General features: G+C 41.4%; 2 long non-coding RNA genes across 5 annotated transcripts in view; one reads left to right on the forward strand and one right to left on the reverse strand.

Moving 5' to 3' along the window:
* The window catches only part of LOC109270080 (uncharacterized), a 529,587-nt gene that overhangs the window by 71,617 nt on the left and 432,785 nt on the right, over window positions 1-25,185 (reverse strand). The window lies entirely within an intron of this gene.
* LOC128778619 (uncharacterized) lies at window positions 1,279-10,147 on the forward strand. Of its 3 annotated transcripts, none has more exons than XR_008424277.1 (3): window positions 1,279-1,450; window positions 9,286-9,412; window positions 10,038-10,147. It is a non-coding gene; the product is annotated as an uncharacterized LOC128778619 (long non-coding RNA). The 3 variants fall into 3 exon arrangements; XR_008424278.1 differs by having other exon boundaries at window positions 9,286-9,397; XR_008424276.1 differs by having other exon boundaries at window positions 9,286-9,390.

The raw sequence follows: 25,185 nt of genomic DNA on the forward strand, positions 1-25,185 counted from the left end.
TGCTCACAGTATGTGCTTGACTAATGCATCCTGAATGAATGAAGAATCAGCGAATAAACACAGGAACACACGTAGTCTTCTGAAGACCCCTGTAAACAAGCCATTCAGTATGCCATGAGACTATACACTTTATAAGTGTGTAAGAGTGTGCTGTGCACAAGACTGTAAGGGATCGTAAAGAGAACCTATCATTCACTTTCAGCCCAGAACTCTAGGTAATGCTCAATCTGAGCATCTATTCTTGGCATACGTTTCCTTCTGTTAATTATATTAATATATGTGGAAGGCTGGCTAGCCCCCCACCAAACCTAGACTGTATTTCCCAGCTCCTTTTGCATCAAAGTGTGCTCTGACATGGATTCTTGCCCCTGGACTGTGACTGGAATGATGAATGGTACTTTCTGGTTGTGGTGATTGAGACGTAGGTGTGTGCCTTCTCCCTCCTTTCATTTTCCTCATCTGCTGGCTGAAGGCAGGGGATCCAGAAGCCCCAGAGGGTGAGGACAGAGCCACAATGTGGAAGGAGCCTGGATCCCTGGAAAACTGCACAGCAACTACCAACAATTGGTGTTGGATGTTCTCATGAGCCACACAACTTTTATTGAGGGAGGCCACTGAAATTTGGGGATTTATGACCGCTCTTCGCATAATTTTACTCAAAAGTCTGATTCCTTCTGAATGACCTCATATCCTTATAGGCATTTAGGTATACAGGTTGGTTTGTTTTATTGTTGATAACTTGTGAACGTATAATTAATAAAAAGCAGAGGCATAAGAAGGATGCCACAGAAGATCCTTCTCCCTCTCTAATTAAGGTATAGAAATAGTCTTTATAATTTACAAAGCAGATTTACCTGATTATCTAGCTCTTATAATTTAGTGGTGTATTTATCATTAAACAGGGGAGGAAATTAAAGTCCAGCTAAGGAGTTTCCCTCAGGTCACCCAGATGGCAATTCAGGGGCTGTGTGGGGACTCAAACCATGTCTGTCTGGCCATGTATCCTCTGCTTTTTTGTCACAATGCAGTAACAAATGTGCCATTCTCCGTGGATAAGTTCCCTTTCCGTAAATATGGTGTGTAAGATGGCTTTGACAAGCGTCCTGTCCTTTCCTTCTTTACACCTTTGTCTCTGCCAGGGTTTCTTTGGGATGGAGTACTCAAAGCTTGTGATTAAAAACAGCTGCAGAAACAAGAGGAAAACATCTTCTAAAAATAAGTAGCGCCTTGGAACACAGTGTGCCAGGACTTTTAGGAGGTGGATGGGGATGTGCCATGTAGAGCGGCCACAGGCAGAGCTCTGGTTTTCCGCACAAGGTGACTGTTTCTGTTGTGAGCTGCTCCCCGCAGACTCCGTGAACTCGATCTTAGGACCAGGGGCAGAAAACTTGGACTTATCTTTCACTAAGGAATGTGAACACTTCCTTCAGGAATTCAAACTGCTTCTAAGGTAGAGCGTACTTAGCCCACGGAGATAATGTAATTCAGTTATATGGTTGGTTCAAAAGTATTTAATGATACAGGAAAATGCTTACCAGAAAAAGAGTCAGGTCATAAAATAATATGATGCAAAATAGTATAATCAAGAATTTATTAAAATTTTATACAGTCACACACACGCTTGGCAAAAAGACTGAAAGAGAATACACCTCAGCGCAGCAGGAGTTATTTCTGGATGATGAGAGATCAAAGTTGAAATTTATTTATTTTTGAATTCCTTTCTGTCATTTTTAATTTTTGTAAAATAAACATACACTATTTTTATAATCAGAAAAAAAACATTGTAGGACAGAAGTAGAGGTTGTTTTTCTTTCTGAATTGATTTAATTTTAAGGTTTTTGCTCATTTTCAAATTATAGCTTTGTTGGGAGATAAAAGAAAATTAAATAAGCTACAGGAATTTTGCCAAAAATGATAAATTGCTATTAATGTTATAAATTATATAAGTTATCAGATCAAAATTGAAAGCCAGCATAACAGGCTATTCATATAATACTCTACTTCAAATGTTCCCATTTATTTTGAATTGCCTAACCTGCTTTACAGAGTTCAGATAACGTAGTTGTTTCATTTTGTCATTGTTAGGGTTTTGTTTTGGTTTGGCTTCCTAAACAAATGACACAAACAATAAATCCAACCCTCCACAGATAAAATTAAAAAGCAAACCAGATGACCAAGCATAGGTAGGTACCTTTGACAGAAAGTTAAGAACTGCATTTTCTAAAGTGTTATTTATAAGAAAATAATCATAGGTAAAATAATATAGGCAAATGAAGAAAAGAATATTTATAAGAAAATAATATTTATAAGAAAATAATCATAGGTAAAATAATCGTAGGTAAAAATAACATAGAAAATAATATAGGTAAATGAAGAAAAGCCATAAGTGTATTTTGCTCCATAAAAACATAACAAACGAAATAGCAAATGAGTGTGAATCCTGACTAGCGATCCATGCGGTCATAGTATACACAGCTACGATAAGCCCCAAATGCTGACTAAAATAGTTGTGAAACTGGTCAATGTCTGGAGTCTCTGTAGTGATACTCATCGACAGACATCACGACCACTGTGACCCTTTCTTTTCATTGTCTCCACTGGGGAAGTCAGCTGTGCAGATAACTCAACCGAAGCAAAGGTTAAATGAAGACAAAATTTAACTCCAATATTTTCTCTGAGTGTAAGGAAAAAAATACCGGAAACAACCCAATGATCCACCGAATAGGAATGGAAGTAAATTCTGGCACCCCAACTTAATGCAATACAAGGCAATGATTATAATCACAACTATGAGGGCCACACCAAACTATTAAATATATTTATTATAAAGTACAAAATGTAAAAGAATATACAATTATATTCTGGCTATGATTGCTATTATTTCAGCATAAAATCACATGTACCTATGATCAGGGATGGAAAAGGAAGAGATAATGAAAGCAGTTGCATCTTGGTGAATTATAAACGGCCTTCCTCCTTTCTTAAACATCTAAAATATATATATTGTTTTGAATGTGTTTTTAAATTTTATTTTGAGAGAGTGTGAGCAAGGAAGGGGCAGAGAGAGAGAGAGAGAGAGAGAGAGAGAGAGAGAGAGAGGGGATCTGAAGTGGGCTCTGCACTGACAGCAGTGAGCTCAATGTGGGGCTCGAACTCACAAGCCGTGAGATCATGACCTGAGCCAAAGTCGGATGCTAACCGACTGAGCCACCCAGGTGCCCCTGAATGTGTGTTTCAATAAAAAGAAAGATTGATATTTCGCTCATCTCCATAAACAAAGAAAAATATTCTGAATGTGAGATCCTGTGAAGTTTGAGTTGATTTAATTCTGGTTTAGAAATAAAAAATGATAAAAAATGACTACCATTGGTTAATTAAACAAATATTTATGGAGCTTCGTATTTGTCTTCTATGGCTGTGGTAACAAATCACCGCAAACTGAGATGCTTAAAATAACACATATCTATTGTTTTATGGTGCTGTAGGTCAAGAGTCAGACACAGGTCTCACTGGGCTAAGATCAAGCTGTTGGAAAAGCTGTGTTCTTTCTGGACTCTTAAGGGAAGAATCTGTTTTCTTGACTTTTCCAGTCTAGGGGCTGCCTGCATTTCTCGGCTCATTGCCCCTTCCTCCGTTTCAAAACCTCTGGCCGGTTGAGTCATATCACATCACTCCAACCCTCTCTTCTGCCTCTTCTTCTACCTTTAAGGAGTCATGTGATTAGTCGGGGCCCCCCAGGATAATCTTCTGATCTCCAGGCCAGCTGATTAGAACCTTAATGGCACCTGAAACTCCAGTTCCCTTTAGCCAAATAGGTAACCTATGAATTGCTATTCTGCCTGCCATAAGGTCCTACTCAGTTCTAGAGGTGATGCCAGCAGATGTTGGGGAAGTGGGGAGAGGGTCCAAAAATGAGGCTCATGGTCAAGAGTTGAGAATAACCATGTAGGAGAAGACCCACAATACAGTGTGGGCAGTGATTAGGGTAGTGGTAAATGGGGAGCACGGTGAGCTGGGGGACTCCAGGGAGGTTCACGGTGGACTGGCGTTTGGGCTGGGCCTACAAGGATAAGTAGGATTTGGATACAAAAAGATGGCCGAAGAAGCCAATGATATTTCAAGTAACAGATAACTAAATCAAAGCCAATGAACTAGCCATTTTTGTAATGGAAGCATAGTCACAGATTGACTTTCTAATTCAACCTCATGCATCAGAGCAAAAGGCGTGGAGACAAAAGGCAGCAGTGTTATAGGAAAAATTCGGAAGGCCTCTTCCAACTCCTCTTTAACTAACTTGGTCAGAACTGGTTTGCTTGTTTGTTTTATCAGCTGCTCAAATTCTCATTTTTCCTTACACAGCTTCCAAGGTGCCAGTTATGTAGTTCCCTTCCAAGAAAAGTAGCCTCTTAGCGATTTTTTATGGCTTACAAAGCTTTATGCTTTGAGCAGAACAAATTCTGCTGTTTTGATTGGACCAGCTGGAGCTAAAGGCTGCCTAACAGAGAAACGCCTACTTGGATGCCGATCATCCAGTCCCGTCAGATGGTACCTGCTCTGGGCAGTTGAACAGGAGAGACCAAGAGAATGCAGACACTGTAGGGAAGGGGGAGTAAGGGGTGGGCGAGGGAGGGAGGGAGGCTAGGTCAGCATTAGCCGAGGGCTACTATTGCGTCCTTCCGATACGGTTCTGTTATTGAAGGTTTCCTGAGCATGTATCTGTGCCTTGAAGTCAATGAAAATAGTGTCGGGCATGTTTTATGGAGGAATCCTGTGGCCTCACCAAACCTCTGAGTCTGTTGTGGCTGCAGGTTATTTTGGTTATTAAGATTTCCATATTGCTTTGATTATTCATGAGCTGGAGACAGTTCTTTGGGTAGCCAAGTGCTTCTCTTTTGTACCTTATCACACATAGCTCTTAATTTACTTATTTTCAGATAACCACTCATAGGGTTTTTTTCTTCTAAGTCCTGGATAGACTCTGTCTATCATATCACGTCATGTCACCTTACTGGTCTGGCTTCCCAAGGGTGAGGATGCTTCTGAACCCTTATGTCTAAAATCCAGAGGAGATAGCCCCTGGTGGCTGGTGGTGTTGTTATGGACTCTGCCTCAGTAATCAACTCTCTACAGCAAAACTGGAAAGATAGGTTAGAATAAACTAGATAGGGGCAGTCACAAGGGCCACTGAGTTACAAGGCAGGCAAACCCCCAAAGAAAGAAAATAGTAGAGGAGTTAATAAATTAATTCAGGAAAGAAGAAAAAAAACATCACTAAAGGAAAGAAGACACCTTCAAATGGTATTATTAGTAGTTACTGTTATAAGATGGAATAAAATGGAAGCGGACGGAAGGATAGAGAAAAGAAATGGCTCACAGAACATGTCTCAGAGATTTAGAAACAGGAAGATTTTGGATCAACCCCTTTTTATAGTTATAAGCTTCAAGGAATTATAAAAAGAACACTAGAGACAATAACCAGCAAACTGGAAATCATTACCAGCCAACAAGAAGAAAAAGGAATTAGGTTCACAGAAAAGAGCATAAAGACCACCAGAGCCAAGAAACTCCATAAGCTGGGCTTTAAAACAAGAGACGGGGGGCGCCTGGGTGGCTCAGTCGGTTGAGCGTCCGACTTCGGCTCAGGTCATGATCTCACAGCTTGTGGGTTCGAGCCCCGCGTCGGGCTCTGTGCTGACTGCTCAGAGCCTGGAGCCTGTTTCAGATTCTGTGTCTCCCTCTCTCTCTGACCCTCCCCCGTTCATGCTCTGTCTCAAAAATAAATAAACGTTAAAAAAAAAATTAAAAAAAAAAAACAAAAACAAAACAAAAAAAAAAAAAACAAGAGACGGCCCTGAGGATAGGCAGAAGAGGAATGTTCCCCAAGGTATAGGTACATTTGAAGGAAGTGAAAGAGGAAATGGGGGGAAATAGGAAGAAAACAAAGAAAAATTCTTACAACACTGTTCCCAAAGAACTATTGTAGAAACAACACAAGAAAATCTGCAAAAAAAACCAAATAAAGGTGCACCCAGATAATTAGTGGCCAAAAATTCCTGAAGTCCGTGTGGAAAGAAAAGATCTTAACAACTTATGGAAAAAGAAAAACGTTATCCTGTACGGCTCAATTTAACAAAAAATATGCCATATTTAGCATCAGCCACTCTAGGAGAAAGCAGAACGCATGGTCCCTGAGTATATACACCCTGGTGAAACACCAACCAAAATAAAAGCCCAGACCCAGGTCAGGTTTCCAGCCAAAATATATCATCGCATTTAAAGAGAAGATTTTTGCACAGCTAGAAAGTCCACAAAAACTAATCCATCTTGGTTCTAAAAGAAGACATTCAGGAAAACGTATTCTTTTATTCCAGGAGGGGTTAAGACAAGGGCTGTGCTAGGTGGGGCCATCAACCATCCTGGACTGGCTGGGACAGGAAAGTTTCCTGAGATGTGAGACTTCTGGTGCTAACGCCAAGCCAGCCCTGAGCAAACTGGGGTAGGTTACCCAAGCACTAGCTTCTTCCATGTGATAACCCACCGAAGCTAATTGGGCTCAAATGGTCAGTTCCATTAAGAGAGAGTATTCTTTAAACTCCTCAGGTACTGCATCTTTAAATTTGTTGTTTTTCTCCTGCCTTCTAGGAAAATGTTCCTAAAATATTCAGCATTTGGTGGTTCATTCACTCATCCAGTTAAATATTGATCGTGTGCTCTTTCATGCCTTGGGGTTGGTGTCTGGTTATAATGACAAATAAGCCCCCGCCTCCATGGGGCTCAGATACGAAGTGGAGAGCAGGGTATGTGGGGAACAAACACAACTATGCCTATAATTGGAAGCGTGATAGATGGTGTGAGGGAGAAGAACAGGGTGGTATGCTTGAGAGTGACATAGAAGATGTAATTTTGACCCGGGGAGAGGAGGCCTGGTCAGAAAAGCCCCTCTGAGGAAGTGGCCTGAAAGCAGAGACCTGAAGGATAGGAGAGGAGAGGAGCCAGATGAGGAGTCAGGCTGTAGTAGGGAAATGTGTGAGTGGGTGGAGAGGGAGGGCAGAGTGTTCCCAACAGAGGCAGAACATGCAAAGGCCCTGAGGCAGGAAGGAGCCTGGTGAGGTGAGGAGTTGAAAGAAGGCTGGCGTCTCTTTTCCATTAAGGGGAAAGAGGAATGCTTTGCCCTTCAGCTGCAAGAGCCAGGAGTACCAGGAGTGATGGTGGTAACAGTGATCCAAGCAGAGTTGGTGAGAGAGAGAGAGAGAGAGAGAGTCAGAGACAGAGACAGAAATGGGGGGGAAAGACTCAAGAAGCAAAGGCTAAAGATCAGTAGATAGTGATTCTTTTTGCCTGAACTTTTCTTATATCATCTAAAGAAATCGATATAACTGCCCCGGGGTCTCTCTGGTGAACACACATTATAAAAAGCTTTGGAACACAGATGGAAGCAGAAGCTTAGAAACGGAGCTGAAAATAAGAAATGACAGAGACTTAGAAGGATGAGTCGTGGAGGATAAAACCCTACTTAATCTGAGATTTGCAAAAACGATGAGAAAAAGAAATACAAAGGCTGTTTCTAGCTATGCTAAGTGCCAGAAGAAGGGGGAGTATTAAAATGTGAGCAACATTTTGGCTAGTGGATGGTCTCATGCCAAGAAGACCCAGATATGCCTCAATATTGCTTAATGGTTCCCTTCAGAGGCCCCCAGAGGAGAGATACCTGAGGGGTTCTGAGGTAGGAAAGCAGTGTTTTCTTGTGGAGCCTTTTTTTTTTTTAAAGCATAAATGAATCCATAACCTGTTAATTACTCAGGATAAACCTGTAAGGAGGATTTTTCTATGCTTCTAAACTCAATCTTTGGACCTATTGAATGTTCTAAGTAAAATCCCTGTGAAAATGTTGAAAATGTGTTCTACAGTTTACAAGATGAAACAAAAGTGGGAGTCCTGTCTGAAATACTGGATTACACAAATTCATAATCAAACTGACAGGCTGGAAGGATGACCTACTAGAAGGATGGGATTTTAGCGACCATAGGCGGAGCCAGTGCGACAATGAGGGGCCCAAGAGGGGCTGAAGAGGGGCCGAAGAGGCTTTTCTGTGCAGGGGTCCAGGCTGGGGCTGGTGGCGGCTGCCCAGGACCAGAGGGGCAGACAACGTATGGGCGCATAGGTGGTGTGGCCTCTGCCTGGGTGACTCCGTTCCTGCTGTCTTCATGCACCTATTCTCGGAGCTCCTGTGTGCGCTCCCTTGTGGTGCAAGCCCAGGGTTGGGGCGCATGCGCCACTCCAGGTGCTTGCCATATTGTCTTTTGCGTCCAGAGGTGCAACACAAGTTTCCAGAAAACAAGGCCTAGAACTTTCCCTGTATGGTTAACTGAATCTCTGGGAGCCTCCATGCCCAACACGGAGTACCTACATAGAAAAATTTCAGAAAAGATTTTAGCCCGGAGGAAGTCAATCATGGCATGGACTTTAAAATAGAATTTGAATGTTGATGTGACCCGAAACTCTGAATTATCTCCATTCTTGCCATAACATTCTCACTAGGTTTTTATTTTATATGCTTGAAAGAAATGCTGAACGGTTTTATACGGCAAGACAATGGGCAGAAAGCCACTAACAAAGCCAAAGATCAGAGAGGGGGAGTTCAAGCAAATTGTCATCATTATTGAAAAGCAGCCTGGGTCATATGGTGCTAATGCTAAATAGAGCAGAGCACACAGACTTTGGAGTCAGAAAGACCTAAGTTTGAATCACGCTCTGCCACTTAGTGTCTGGCTTGGTGTTACGCTGTGTTAAGGGGGTCAGTGATACTTATTTCAGGAGGATTAAATGAGATGATGTATGAAGAGCATTTAGCACAGGGTTGGACACATAATAAATACTCACATTTATTACTATTGCTGTTATTATTATTGCTGTAATTTTAGGATGCGTGAAATCGTGTTGAAAATCCTATCAACTGATTTAAAAAATCACTTTAATAATAGACCCAATAGGCAACCAAGCCATTAAATTCACAGGCCTGGTAAATATCTCCAGAAGCCAGCCAATTAAGTAGCATCCAATCAAATCATCTTTGTGAGTCAAGAGACCATTTCAACATCAGGCCTAGGGATCATGGAGTGAATGTTTGTCCCCCCCCCCCCCCACCCCAATGCATATGTTGAAGTCCTAACCCCCAGTGTGGTAGTGTTGGGAGGTAATGTGAGAGACTCTACCTTCATGAATGGGATTAGTGTCCTTAGGAGAAGAGATGGGACAGAGTATGCTTCTCTCTCTGCTCTCTGCCAGGTGGAAGTACAATGAGAAGACACCCATCTGCAAACCAGGAAGTGGGCCCTCACCAGACACCAGATCTGATGGCACTTGATCTTGGACTTCCCAGCCTCCAGAACTGTGAGAAGTAAATGTTTGCTGTGTAAGCCACCTGGTCTGTGGTAATTTCTTATAGTCGCCTGAACTGACTAAGACACTAACACAGTAGGAATCTAGAAAATAAAAAGACAACAATATTGGCCCAGTTGCTTAGAGGTGACAAATTTATGCAGTATTTAAGTATGTAAGAAACAACACTAGATAATATCACCTACTTAGAATATGCAAAGCTAGAATGTCTCTGCCAACAGGCAGACAACGACGAGGTTTTAATGAAAAGAACAAATGGGATAAGATGACAACAAGGAAAAAGAAAAAGCTAATAATAGATTAAGAATTAATCTCAAAAAAGATGATGTTCACATAAAAATGAGCTAAAAAATGCACACTATTTCCACAACCAGAGAAATTAAATTAATTTATTAAAAATATCGATAGCATCTAAAGTCCCCCATGCCAGCAGAAGACATGCATAGAAGTATTGACAAGATTTTGCCATTGAGAGATTTTTTAAAGCAATTAAAAGTAATAATAACATGAAAACAATATAGCTAACAAGAGCAGCAGTCTTAAACATGTGGAAATAGGTCAGAAAGGAGCCCAAATATAGAGAGAAGATATAACACAGCACATCTACCCATTTCCTAAGATGTACTTTTGTTTCATAGGAATTATGAATCCAGAAGTTCAAGACAGAAATAGAAAACCAAGAAAATGGATAACATTTACAACAAGTTGGGTGGTGGTCTCTTTAGATACGTGACTTAATAAATTGCAGGCATTTTATTTTTTGTTTTTTTTTCTTTTGCTTTAAAGAATACAAGACAACGGCATAGAAATCCAAATATAAAATCGATGTTGAGAGATTTATTCACCTTTCAAGCATGACCAGAAGGATCTTCCTAAGTCATATATCATTTTGACCTTAAAGAAATCTGAAAGCTCTCCAGTGAATGTAGGAGAAAGTTTAAACTCCAAGGTTCATTGCTCATCTCTGGGTAGAAGCAGATGCCCCGAGTCAGGCTTGCCTGGATGGAAACAGGCTCCATCACTGATGGGTGATAATTGTTTGGATTGGGACAAGTTACTCTTTCATCCTTAGTTTATTATCTGTGACATAAGGACAGTCGTGTGTAGTAGCACAGTGCCTGGTGTGTGGTGAGCTCACAGAACAACTGCCAATATCACATGGATCTCTCTGCACGGTTAGTCTTCTCTTCCTGTACGTATCCTTCTTCCAGAAGAATAGCCATTCCCTGAATACACCCCATCATCTCCTGCCTCTGTCTTTAATCCGATATTTGTAAAAGAAACTGAGGCTTGTTAAGCTCACAAATAGAGCCTCAGAACCTGGATTTGAACTCAGTTTTGGGGGATAGCTGACTCCTGCCTTATGCCACTTCTCCTTCCCATTTTATGCTCACTTTCACTTTGATGGACAAGCTTGTATCAGAACAATCCCCTTTCAAGAACAAGTAGGAGAAAATAACTGTTTAAAGTTGTTGATGAGCTACCAAGGAACCAGGATTTGGAGTGTCAAGGTCCTCGAAACAAGGAAGGCTCATTGAGATGAGGCTGCCATTTGACATTGCTTTTTCTCTTGAAGCATTTGCTGCTTCATAAGAGGAACTAAACAGGTGGAGGCCTCTTCCTCACTCATGGATTAGGAGACTCAATATTATCACTTCTTGTCAAATTAGTTTATAGATTATTATAAGCCTAATCAAAATGTCAGCAGATGTGTGTGTGTGTGTGTGTGTGTGTGTGTGTATGGAAATTAACAAGCTGCTTCCAAAATTTATATGGAGACACAGAGCACAGAGAATACCTAAGAATACCTAATGTAGTCTTGAAGAATGAAATTGGAAGGCTTACATTTCCAGCTAAAGCTATAGTAATTGCAAGAGTAATATTGGTAAAAGACACATAAAGGAACCAGTGGTACAGAATAGAAAATCCAGATATAGACCAACACTTGTCCAGTCACCTGGTTTATGACAAAGGGGACACTGGGTACAATAAGAAAAAAATTGTCTTCAATACATGACTCTGTATCAATAGGATATTCATATGGAAGAAATCTGAATCTTGTCACCCACTTCACACCTTACACAAAAATCACCTCCAAGTGGATTATAGCTACAAATGTTAAAATTATAAAGCTTCTAGAAGTATAACATAGATTATATTAATGACTTTGGAGTAGACAAAGAGTTATTAAATATTAGGATGAAAGCAGCACTAAACAAAAAGAAAATCTTACAAAATTGGACTATATGAAAACTAAGAACTTCTGTTCATCAAATATACTATTAAGAATTAAGAAAGTGAGGGGTGCCTGGGTGGCTCAGTCGGTTGAGCGTCCAACTTCAGCTCAGGTCATGATCTCCCAGTTTGTGAGTTCAAGCCCCACATTGGGCTTGCTGCTGTCAGTACAGAGTCTGCTTTGGATCCTCTGTCCCCCTCTTTCTGCCCTTCCCCTGCTTGTGCTCTCTTAAACATAAACAAACATTTTTAAAAAAAGAAGAACGTGAAAAGCAAACCACTAAATGGGAGAAGACATTGCAATACATGTATTGACAATGAACTTGTGTCCAGAATATAAAAGCAACATACACAGGCAATCAAAAAAGAGGCAATCCAATCTTTTAAAAATGCAAGACACCTAGGGGCACGTGGGTGACTCAGTCAGTTGAGTGTCTAACTCTTGATTTTGGCTCAGGTCATGATCCCAGGGTCCTGGGATTGAGCCTTGTGTTTCTGCATTGAGCATGGAGCCTGCTTGGGATTCCGTCTCTCTCACTCCCTCTGCCCCTCTCCCTGGCTCATGTGCTCTCTCTCTCTCTCTCTAAAAAAAAATTAAAAATAAATAAATAAAAATGCAAGAAACCTTGAACAGAACTCCAAAAGAGAAGATATGTAAATGGCCCGATAAAAATATGAAAAAGGGCTTAGGATCATTAGTCATCATGAAAGTGGAAATTAAAATTAAAAAGAGATAACACTACACTCACTAAAATGGCTAATCTAAAACACTGATAATAGCACATGTTGGGGAGGATGTGGAACACTGGACCTCTCATACATTGCTGAGAGAGGTGTAAACTGGAGGTTGAGCCTTTGAAATTACTGATATTCAGCTTTGACCTGCAAAGATTACAATTTCCTAGGGTGCAAGCAAATACAACTACTTTGGAAAACTGCTTATCAGCAAGTACTACAGCCGAATATACACATAGCTTATGACCCAGTAGCAATTTTACTCTTAGGTATAAATCCAACAGAAATGTGTGAATGTGGGAGTCAGAAAATACGATCAGGGATGTTCACAGCACTGCTATTTGTAGTAGCTCAAACCCATAAAACACTCAAATATCCATCATCAGTTGAACAAAAAAAAAAAAAAAGAGAGAGAGAGAGAGAGAAATTGTGACATTGATTCAATGCAATACTCTTCAATAATGAAAATGAATAAGCTACAGCTATAGGTGACCATGTAGAGGAATAAAATACACATAATATTGAGTGAAAGGAACCAGACACAAAAGGATGCATACTGTATTAAGTTCAAAAACAGTCAAAACTAATCTCTGGTGACAGAAGACAGAATACTGGTCACCTTTGGGAAGGGGGCATTATTGGTTGGGAGGGGGACTAGGAGGGATTCTGGGGTGCTTCCTGATCTGTCTAGATGTGAAAACCCATTCAACTGTACACTTAGGCTTCATGCATTTAAAAAATACACACATACTTAAATTAGTTAATTAATATTATTTAATTACAAATCAGGGGTGAGAGAGCCTAAAACAGTGGGGTGGGCAAGTCATCATCAGGGATTCCAGGAGAAAATGGCCCTGTAGGTATTTCGAGCCCCAAGGTCAACTACAGTAGAGTCGATGTGAAAGTAGGCAGAGAGGACTGGAGGAAGCCCTGTACCGCCCCTTCCAGCTCTCCATGTCTGCGTGTCCTTCAGAGGGAAGGACCATGTTTCCCTGAGCTCTAGTGGAGGACTCAGAGCTACCAGAAAGGCCACGTCATTTGCTATTTGTACTCATGTCCTGCATTCTACCTGCTCAATGGGTAATGGTGAACACTAAAAACTGAAACCTCTAAACAAAAACAAAAACAAAACAAACACAAAAAAACCGAGCCCTCTAAGTTTAGGCTCTTTGAGGCCCGTACGTTTTTCTTCTCCACCCAAAACTTGGCTTTTGAAAATGAAATTCTTGATTCTCACAGATCCTAATTTGGAAGTTAAAGTTTGAACTAACATCTTTTCTCTCTGCATTGCAGCTTTAACAGTCTTATTCTCCACAAGGCAATGGCCTTCTGGCTGAAAAGGACAAATCTGATGTGGGGAAAAGCAAAGCACCTTAAAATGCTTTAAGGGGCGCCTGAATGGCTCAGTTGGTTAAGCATCCGACCTCAGCTCAGGTCATGATCTCGCCGTTTGTGAGTTTGAGCCCCACATTGGGGTCTGTGCTGACAGCTCAGAGCCTGAAGCCTGCTTCCAATTCTGTGTCTCCCTCTCTCTCTGCCCCTCCCCTGCTCACTCTCTGTCTCTCAAAAATTAATAAACATTAAAATTTTTTTAAATCCTTTAAAATGTTGTCTTGGCACATTAACTTTCATTTTTATTCAATAATAGGTGGGGAGCTCTCAGGGGTCTCTTTTATAATGGTAGTAATCCTGCTTATGAGGATCCACCCTCATGACCTAATCACCTCCCAGAGACTGCATCTCCAAATACCATCACATTGGAGATTAGGATTTCAACATATGAATTAAAAAACATTTTTTTAAATGTTTAGTTTTGAAAGAGAGAGAGAGAGAGACAGAGAGTGAGTGGGGGAGGAGCAGAGAGAGAAGGAGACACAGGATCCAAAGCAGACTCCAGGCTCTGAGCTATCAGCACAGAGCCTGATATGGGACTCGAACCCACAAACTGTGAGATCATGACCTGAGCTGAAGTCAGGCGCTCAACCAACTGAGCCACCCAAGTGTCCCTCAACATATGAATCTTTGAGAGACTCAAACGTTCAGTCCATGACAGGTACTGACATCACAATGTGTGAAGTATGCTTGAAAAAGCTGTGTGTTTTAGTAAAAACAAAGCAAAACCAAAAAACCCAACAAACCCCCAAACTTCAGGAGAAATATCAGTTGACTTCAAATATCTAAAAGGTTGTCCCTTCTCAGTATTTTTAATTATACTTGCACATGTGTTTTGGGTTATATTACCTCATGTACATTTTTGGGTAAGAATGGACAGTACTACATCTTCAAGCAAATACAATACAATTCAATTCTTTATGTTGACCAGATTGACCTGCTCAACATACTCCTTTAAGTTAAAAATTTGCATTTTTCATTTTCAAATAAAATTTCAAATCAAATAAAAGCAGTGGCTCATTTTATTGAGGCAACTATATGTGTATTGCTGAAGAACTTACTGCTGAAGAACAGATTACAAAAGCTTGTTTGCTTCTTTAAATGGCTTTACATAATAGCTGTTTTCTGCTCAGCGCAGTACAGAAAATACATCCTTAAAACTAATATATAGAATTGGAGACCATTCACTATCCATATTTGCTTCAATCAACTTTGGAAAATAAAATCTCCACATTGAATTTTTTGTTGATGAAGCTGCAAAGTGAATTTTGGTAAACAAAACAACAATAAAAGTCTATGAAAATGTGCATTTATATGATAAAAATAAAACCTTTATCTATCTGAATCATGGAAAAAAGGGATTATGGTTCTTTTTTATGGAAATAATCCCCCCCTTACAGAAAGAAATGTGTATTGGTTACTTGCATTTTTCTGGCTGGTGTTTTCTCTCATGAAATTGATCAGATATAGATCAAATTTTTTAAGTGATCACAAATTCAAGGATCAAAGAATAGTAGGAAAGAGACCAACTTTGGTGCATGCTCAGCTGAAGTGATTAAAACTTAAAACATCTTTGGTTTCACAGGCTTTGCATAAGAATGTTACACGGATCTCCATATAGTTGCTTAAATAACATCCATCCTGATGCCCAATTACTTGCAACAAAATTTCTGGTCAGTACTTTAGTAGATCTCTCAAAAGTACCTATAACACTTGATTGCAAAGTTCTTATGTTTGAGAGACAGAAGACAAACCATGCCTTTAAGATGTCATCTGAACATAAATAAAATCTTGGCATTTGACATTTTTATCATTATTCAGTACAGTCCCAGTTCTATTCTGTCTGTCCTAGTCCATCTCATCCCATCCCATCCCCCTTCACTTTGCTCCACTTGTTCTGTTAAGATTCGCTGATCCTTGGCCTTCTACTGTGCACTTCAACCTTTCAACACAGAGTGTCCCTCTTCAATAGGAAATTATGGGTCAGGGTGGTGGTGGTAGTGGTGGCGGTGGTCAATATTTCTGAAACTATTTCATCATAAGTAGTGCTTCCTCTACTGGAAACAGTTATGTGATTTCTCATTCAAACTTCAATCTATTTTATCTATTTTATCTCAGGTAAGAAGCAGAGTCTCTTATTAAAACTCATTCACTCACACAGCCACACATTTTAAAGCTTAGTCTTTCATATTGGAGACTAATACAATTCTGAGATCTGAAAGGTCTTTAGGTATCTTGTAGCAGTGGCTTGAGAAAGAGACTTTGACCATGATTCATTCATTCACTCACTCATTCATTCATTCATTCATTCATCTATACATTATTGTACAAGTATTTATTGTGTATTGGACACAGTGCTATGGGGGAAATGGTGGCAAGACACAAGATCTCTGAACTCTTCACCATTCTTTGGGTGCTGAGATCATTTCCTTCCATTTTCATCTTTTTTGTTTTGTTTTGTTTTGAGCTCATTTGTAGTTTCCCCCAATTATCAACTCTTAACAAATGAGTAGAGGCCCAGATTCCAATTCCGTGTGAAGCACATACATTGGGTGAGACTAGCCATATGCCTCAATTGGCACATGCTCCTTTTTTTTTTTTTTTTTGAAAGGATTTGTTATGTCTTTAATAGGGATTTAAAAAATAGTTGGAGTTTTTATTCTACCACACAATGGAAATATTTCTACAGTTTGTTAGGGAAAATTAACATAAGCCATTGACACCGAGTTTGGGCATAGGGATGCCAGATGAAATATGGTATTTGGGACATATTTGCTGAAAATTTTGTTGTTGATCTGAAATTAAAATCAAACTGGATATTTTTTTCCCCTAAATCTGGCAATCTTATTTGGGCATCATAAATTTTCTAAAGCGGGTCAGGTCCATAGTTTATCCTTCAGTAGAATCCAGTCCAAACACTGTCAAATAGAATTGCACATAAAAAAGGACTGGAGATCTTTTAGTATCTAAGAGAATTCTGTTCTGACCTTACCAAAAAGTCACCAAGATCATGTCAAGATTAGTAGACTCTAACAAGAGTCCTTACATGGAGAGTAACACAGGCATTGGAAATGATGCAAAATGTTCAAGAGCCAGGGGCCTTCCGAAGGCCTTCCCACATTTGGTGTTAGAAAAAAATTCATAAATGTGAAGCTGATCTGTAGAGGGCATGATAGTGCTTCAGGTGAATCTCTGGGTTCACGGTATAAACACTCCTTTACATAATGTTTATCTCAGAGACTAGAACAGTTCCAAAAGAAGTTCTCTCACTTGCCAAGAAAGATCTATTTTTAAAAACCCTTATTATAAAAAAAAAACCCTATTTAAATATCATGGCAATAATCCCTGAGGAAAGGTGTAGTATTATAAAGAAAATTGTAAGATAAAAAGATTTAGGAAGGAACTCTTAGGGAAAATTCTCTCTTCCCAGCGGAGACTTTCTGAACTCACATACCCAAATAACTCCAAATAGATTTGCTACTCAGTATTTTTAAGTTATTTGTGCATGAATATTTTATACTGATTTTAAAGAACAGATGTTCTCATATTTTCCCCTCTTGCAAATTTTGAAAATAATCTTTTAAAATGTCTTCAATATTCCAAAGTGCTTAACCTTTGCTCTGAGGTAATTACAGGTAAACATCTTGTTACCCAGTAGGCAGGTTTTTCAAGGATTTCCTAAATCGCCTATGAGTTCTGTTCAAATGTGTCTGGCACCTGGTAGGGTTTACCAAAGAGTAGGGTGAAGATCAGCACAAATGCCCAGTAATGGCTCTGACAATAGTTGATACTTCTTTTATAACTCCCTTATGACCCAGCTGCACACCAAAAATAAAAGGCAAAGGGTTGAAATCAGCCATAGATAAAAGGGTGGAATAATCTGGGGATGACTAGGTGGCAACGGAAAGACAGAAAGAAGATTGGAGAGCTTACATCCAGACTCTGAAACTCTACCAAGAGGAAGAGGGATTGGGTTGGTTGTGTGTGGCCCTGGAGGCTATAGCCAGGATATCTAGGAGAAACTGAGGGAAGGTAATTTTTATCTGTGCTGTAGAAGACCTTCCAATGATGAGAACTTCCACTTCTCTGCTCTATTGGAGGAAATGGAAATGTTAGCAGTTCTAGATGAAGCTTGCCTGTTCAACTCTATATTTGGGGGTTCACAAAATTTAGCATCAGTGAAGCCAGAATGTGCTATTTCAGATCTGTACATTGGGAAGTCCTATTTGAATCTGAATCTCAGCTCTAGCCAAGTGACCTTGGGTAAGCTGCAAAGCACTGTGAGGATTGAACAGCATATGAGTAATGTCTGGCACTCTGTAAAATGCCCAGTAAAAACAAACAAACAAAAAATAACCCTCCCCCCAACCTGAGCAGCTACATTAAAAAAAAAAAAAGGTTTCACCTGGGGTGGGCTTTTTCTGAGGTCTGAGCCTTTTTTGATGAGTTCACAAACACACCTATGGGAGAAAAGAGTGGACTATGCCCAAGAGTTGATGGGGTTGAAGAAGTAAGTAGTCTGACCCCTGGTGGATTCCCAGGAGGGTGGAATCAGTCTTTTACAACCTGGGTAGATGCCTGAACCATCATGACCTTCTTTTGAAGGGCCATTTTGGCCTTGCAGGGCACGGGGCAAGTAAGACTTTTCTGCAGGAAATAGTAGCACTAGACAGATGGTGGGGGATGCTGAATGGATGGTGGGGGGCACTGGAGGGATGGTGAGGGATACTGGATAGAGAGATGGAAGGGGATGCTGGAAGGATGGTGGGGATGCTGGATAGATGGTGGAGGACATTGGGTAGAGAGTGGGGGACATTACATGGATTGTGGGCATCATTGTATGGAAGTAGGTGGACACTAAATGGATGGTAGAGGACACTGGATGTATGGTGGGGGACTCTGGGCAGATGGTGGGGGGCACTGGATGGATGATGGGTCACTGGATAGAGAGATGGTAGGGGACACTGGATGGATGGTGAGGGGACACTAGGCAGATGGTGGGGGATTATTTCCAGTGTCTGTGCAAGAGAGTCACAGGGGATTTTCCCTGTCCAACAAGAGTTTCTTTTTTTTAAGTTTATTTATTTATTTTTGAGGGAGAGAGAGTGAGGGAGGGGCAGAGAGAGAGAGAGGAGAGAGAGAGAGAGAGAGAGAAGAGAGAGAGAGAGAGAAGAGAGAGGTGAGAGGAGAGAGAGGGAGAAGAGAGAGAGAGAGAGAGAGAGAGAGAGAGAGAGAGAGAGAAGAGAGAGGGAGGGGGAGAGAGAGAGAGAGAGAGAGAGTGGAAGAGAATCCCAAGCAGTTTCTGCACTGTGAATGAGGAGCCTGATGTGGGGCTCAATCTCACTGAGCTGAAGTCAGACACTTAACTGACTGAGCCACCCAGGAGACCCTCAACAAGAGTTTCTAAATGTCTAAGTCTTTGGAGTTTTCATACAATCTAGGGGAGGGGAGGGAGCCATGAAGGTAAGATACTGGACCTTCTGCTTTTGGTGGATGGGGCCATGAAACAGATCTAATTTAACCTGCAAAATAAATAAATGTGACCTTCCTTGCATCCCTAGTGAGTGGAGCACCCCTGCTTTTTCCTGGTGTTTTCCCACATCAGTGCCCAGTCCTCCGTGCCTTGTCCACTCAGTCTGGGTTCTCTTTGAACATTCCCTTCAGACTGCAGGCATCTACCTTGGGACTGCATTTCTGTACTATTCCCCACCCCCAGTTTTTTTCAATATTAGAGAGCGTATGAAAACATCAAAGAGGAAATTTCTTGGTTATGATACTGTTTGCCTGCACATGGTTCAAAAAATAAAGTGAGGAAGTGCTTTGCCTGTTGTCTTTTTGAAATGCAGGGGTTAGAATCTGTAAGAATCTTTCTAGTTCAAAAGTCCTGCGATCTTTGAGTTGGGAAGTACTACTTAGTCAGATTTGCAGTCACAGGGACAAAAATGGAACTTCCATGATGCACTTAAGTGTTTCCACTTGTGTAGCTGCCATTCCCATGTCAACACTGACCGTGGGAAGAGTGCATGTTGGCCCGGGAGAGACACAGGCTCTATTCTCATACTCAGATGCACCTCTGGAGAGTCTGGTTTCCAACCTTTAAGTGCTTAAAGACATAACTTCAAGGTCAGCCTTAACCTCTCAATTTGCACCTTCTCCGAAGATTTACTCCAAGCCAAACATTAAAACATTTTGATTTAAGAAGTAGTCACCAACAGTGTAATCACTCTTTAAAAATACTCCTATGGTCCCTTCCATTTTCTACCAGAATCCTCAACATCTTTCTGCATAAAATAGAGGTAACTGCTTGTGGGATTAATTGAGACAAGGTGTAAACCGTGCCTCTCATGGTTGCTGTGAATAGAGGCTCCTGAATAGAATCAATGGCAGTCTTAGTAGAAGTTATTGTTGTTCTATTTGGGCTCTTACGCCTCCTGTTTGGTTCACACCAGCGAGAGGTCATGACTTTCTCCTCACTCCTATTACTCTGGAAGGATCCTGAAAGTATCTTTTTTGAGGAACCAGATTTCCCAGCTGTGACCACAATGAATCCGGGGGAATTGTCAATTCAGTGAACCATTTCTTTGGAGCTCTACTTGCATGATTTTCCATATTTAATGACATTCCACCAGCAGGATAAACATACATGCAAGGTTGAATCATCTTTTCTTTCCCCTTGGATCAGGAATCCAGGAAAACAGGTGCAGGAAGCAGGTGGGAAGTCTGGGGAGCAGGATGCTGCTCCTGCCATGCTTATGCTGTGCAACGGCCCCCCCGGGGGATGTGGGTAGAAGCAGTGCAGGGGCTCTTGGGCTGACTAGTGGCTCACCTCTGTACTATATAGCAGTACAGGAAGGAGCATGTTGTGGGTTGCCTAAAAGCAGTTCTTCCAGAAGCCTTTCCATCAAGACCAGAAAGAGGCAGTTTCCATGGCAGTGGTTTCGAGAGTTTCGAGGGGAACCACATCACTCTGGAGGCTTGTTGAGAGATTCAGGGCATGAGGCTTGGCTGTGAGGCAAGAGAACTAATTACATCTCTGACGAGTGCCGTTTGCTCTTCTGGCTAGAGGAGAAGAGGAGAGGCCTCCAAGAATATCTCTTTGGCCTCTTTTAGAGAATAGAAGAGTTTCCAGATTGAATGAGAGAAATGACAGAAAAGAAAGTTAAAAAATGTAGATACTTCCAAAGAGATGAACGGGCATCAAAATTTAGAGAAGGGCGAGTGGAAGAACTAGGCATTTTCAAATTTACATCTGTATTCCTTGCCTTATTTCGCAGCTTGCTGGAAGCAGCTGGCAGTAGACACCATACAGCAGGATAAGAATGAAATGAGGGGGTTTGGGTTTAAAAAGGCCTTTGGGAATTCTGGTTAAAGGTGGCAGCACAAAGGCATTTTTCATTCTCCTCCCTTCCTAGAAACCCATTGAAAACAAGTAAAAAAAAAAAGAGTGGGGGTGGGGGACCCTTCATTTTACATAAAACCAGGAAAAAGCCACGGCTCCACACCATAAACAGTGAAGCATACCTACCAAATACTGTGTAATGGAAGGGAAATAGGAGAGGAATGGAGACCACCTCAGGGCTTGAGCAAGAGACGTCTTAAATGTGAGGATTCCCACCCTGAAAGGAGCCTTTGATTGGAATAACATCAATTTGGGTGGGTCACCAGATTAACAGGAATGTCTCTGTAGAGGACCAGCTGCATTCCTGAGAACAACTGCAGAATGGGTGCTGGAGAAGACACCACAGGCATCATCATCGCGACCATGGTCTGAGCCTGACTCCTGGTCCAGGGCTGCTGCAGGGAAAGAGGCTGAGGAGGCAGTATTGGCTATTTGCCAAAGAGCCTATGGCTTAGAGGGCTTTGCTGTGAATAGCATGGGCCAAAAAAGCATCCAAGTGCAAAGAAAACAATGGGGATTTGATGAAGGGGGGTGTTTTGAGACAAGAAACCCAAACCAAAGTTTCAGACGTCCCCACCTCACTTCTCCTGCCCCTCCCCACAGGAAACTCCCATAAACAGCTCATCTCAAGAAAAGTCAGTAAGGAACACAAAGGAACCCACAGATGACTTACATATAGATCCTGCAAAGAAAGAAGACATATGACTAATAAAAAAGGCAAAAGCGTAAGAGACATCTTGATTATGTTTGAAATATCCAAGATTATTCACTCTGGTGTGTCTGGTGATGCCAAATTAAAGTATTATTTCTGTTGTGAAAAAAATAGACTTGGTCGTGGACTTGAGTTAGCCAAGTAAATATTTTCTTGGCAGTGTACAATATCAGTGCAAAATGCCTATTTATGCATAGACTATAATTATAGCATTCAATTAACATTCTTAAGTGATTCTTATTTCTGGCCTGGTGGTTGTTGAGACTTGGGAGATAGGAGTTCTGCCTGGCATCTTCGCCTGGATGCCAGGCGAAGTTTGAGTTTGGAGATTTGACATGGACATACTAGCACTGAGGTTAGTGGGGAAGTGTGACATGTGCCAAGTTCACATCTCAACTTGTTGAAACTGGTTGTCCAATCTTTTCAGTGAAATGGAACTTACCAAGGTTAAAAAAAAAAAAGTCTACTTGCCAATTCAATAGACACTTTTCAATGGAAAGGCAGCATAGAAGGAAAGGTATATGCAGAGAATACATTTTGCCTCTCCCATACACAGGAGGGCAATGATTTATTGAGTGCCTATTATGAGCAATTTGTAATTATTTCTCAAGTTTACAATCAACTTGAGTAAAAGGTGGCATTGTTCCCACTTTACAGATGAGAAAATTGACTTCAAGAGGTCAAATCATTGGTTCAGAATCACACAGGCAGTAGTTGGAGGAATGGAGATCTGAACCCAGTGATGAGAGACCGAGTCTATTAGCATCAAAAGGGTCATAGTGTTGATATTCCTCAGTTGGAAAAAGTTTCTTAAAAAAAATTACCTACTTAAAAACTTTGGTGGGATATAAGATGGAAATACAAATATATGCATTTTTCTCCCCTCTCATGCAAAATGTCATTAAAAGGTCAAAGAAATACAGTAAGGGGGGAAATGTGCAGGGAAATAGGGAAGGATGCTTTCCACTTGCTAAAGATGACAAATACTTTCTCCAGAATGCAGTGGAGACAGACATGCCTGGACTGAGCAGGGCAGTGGGTGGGGGCTGATCAAGAACAATTGGTCACATTTCAGTGATATCTTCTGGCTCAGTGCTGGGCTGGAGGTGGGGGGGAACCATGGAATTTCCAGAAGTTTATTAGAGCAAGAAGCCTCCCTAGCTGCATTCTCTTGCCTCATTCCTACCTGCATGGTGATGGAGCAAGGGACGGGCCCTATTCTTCACCAGCTTCTTTTTTTTTTAAATTTTTTTTTTTTCAACGTTTTTTATTTATTTTTGGGACAGAGAGAGACAGAGCATGAACGGGGGAGGGGCACAGAGAGAGGGAGACACAGAATCGGAAACAGGCTCCAGGCTCCGAGCCATCAGCCCAGAGCCTGACGCGGGGCTCGAACTCACGGTCCGCGAGATCGTGACCTGGCTGAAGTCGGACGCTTAACCGACTGCGCCACCCAGGCGCCCCTTTTTTTTCTTTTTTTTTTTTTTTAAATTTTTTTTTTCAACGTTTTTTATTTATTTTTGGGACAGAGAGAGACAGAGCATGAACGGGGGAGGGGCACAGAGAGAGGGAGACACAGAATCGGAAACAGGCTCCAGGCTCCGAGCCATCAGCCCAGAGCCTGACGTTCACCAGCTTCTAATGCAAGCTGTAACTGGCCCCAAGAAGTGGCAAGTCAGGGCTTGAATCTTCTCTGGGATTCAACACATTTATACCCAATGGGTGTTGGAGACACTAAGATGAATTAAAATAAGCCCTTATCTTCCATGAATCACAATCTTGTGTGGGATGTAGAGTAAACTGTGCTATGACAAATGGCAGGGAAGCTCCCAAGGGCAGAGAAGGCTCAGAGGAGGGAGAAACTCTATGTGACTGGAGAAGGGGTCTCCTTGGAAAAGGTGACACTGAACTAGACTTCAGGATTGATGAAGTAATTGTTAATGTAAGAGGAATGCAGCTTTGAATGAAGTATATGAAGAGGAAATAAGTGGATGAAACAGTGAGAGTAAATCTTGAGAAAATTTAAGAAACTGGGCAATACACCAACACTCCCACCCGCCTCTAGGGAGCGCACTTCCAGGCCTATGAAGAAAGTTTGCTGAGAGGTGCCTGAGGTGCCTGAGCAGGAGAGTGGGCAGGGCAGTGTTCTCCCATGCTTTGGAATGTTCTGCAATATTCTTGTATGCTCTGGCAGGGATCACCATGGGGGTGAAGTAGTAGGTGAAGTTCAGGGAAGAAGTAGGGTTTGCTGTTCTTTACGGCAGAAGGAAACTCCCTACCGAGGGAGGAATAATGTGGCTTTGTACTTGTATCCAAGGTACCAGATTTGATTATGGCACATCCCTGGGTCTCAACAAATAGGACTGTGAAGCAAAACAGTCACACTACTATTGATATTCGCTGAGCATCAGTTTCCCCATCTGTAACTGGGGAGATGTAATAATTCCTCCATCACTTAAAAAATTTTTTAATGTGGGGCGCCTGGGTGGCGCAGTCGGTTAAGAGTCCGACTTCAGCCAGGTCACGATCTCGCGGTCCGTGAGTTCGAGCCCCGCGTCGGGCTCTGGGCTGATGGCTCGGAGCCTGGAGCCTGTTTCCGATTCTGTGTCTCCCTCTCTCTCTGCCCCTCCCCCGTTCATGCTCTGTCTCTCTCTGTCCCAAAAATAAAATAAAAAACGTTGAAAAAAAAAAAATTTTTAATGTTTATTTTTTTGAGAGACAGAGCATGAATGGGGGAGGAGCAGACAGAGAGGGAGACACAGAATCCGAAGCAGGCTCCAGGCTCTGAGCTATCAGCACAGAGCTTGATGCAGGGCTTGAACTCACAAACTGTGAGATCATGAGCTGAGCTGAAGTCAGACACTTAGCTGACTGAGCCACCCAGGCGCAATTCCTCCATCATTCTTATCTGTGTCACTGAGCCTGGCACCTACAGGATAAACTCTACAATTTTAAATGGAACCATTAATTTTTAGAGTTATTCCTGTTTCAAACCCAACACTTCTTCCTCTATTCAACAATGGCCTCTTATGGAAAAGCAGACAGGCAGAGGAAGAAACAAATTTAAATTTTATTTGTAGAACATTCTGCAATTTGCCAATTTCATTTTTTTCTATGTCTTTGGCCATGCTTTCTCATGCCATCTCATTCCATGGTTCTGCACACATTGTTCCTTCTGTCTGAAACATCCCTCCTTCCTATTTCCCCAACTGACTTGGTCTTGAACGCTCAGCTCAGCTTTCACCCCTGCGCCTGCCTCTGGTCTACATGTCCCTTCTATGATATACCTCTCTCACGTTGCACCTTCATCCCA

This window comes from Panthera pardus, unplaced genomic scaffold (assembly GCF_024362965.1).
Source record: "Panthera pardus isolate Hobbes unplaced genomic scaffold, ASM2436296v1 HiC_scaffold_20, whole genome shotgun sequence".
Taxonomy (NCBI): domain Eukaryota; kingdom Metazoa; phylum Chordata; class Mammalia; order Carnivora; family Felidae; genus Panthera; species Panthera pardus.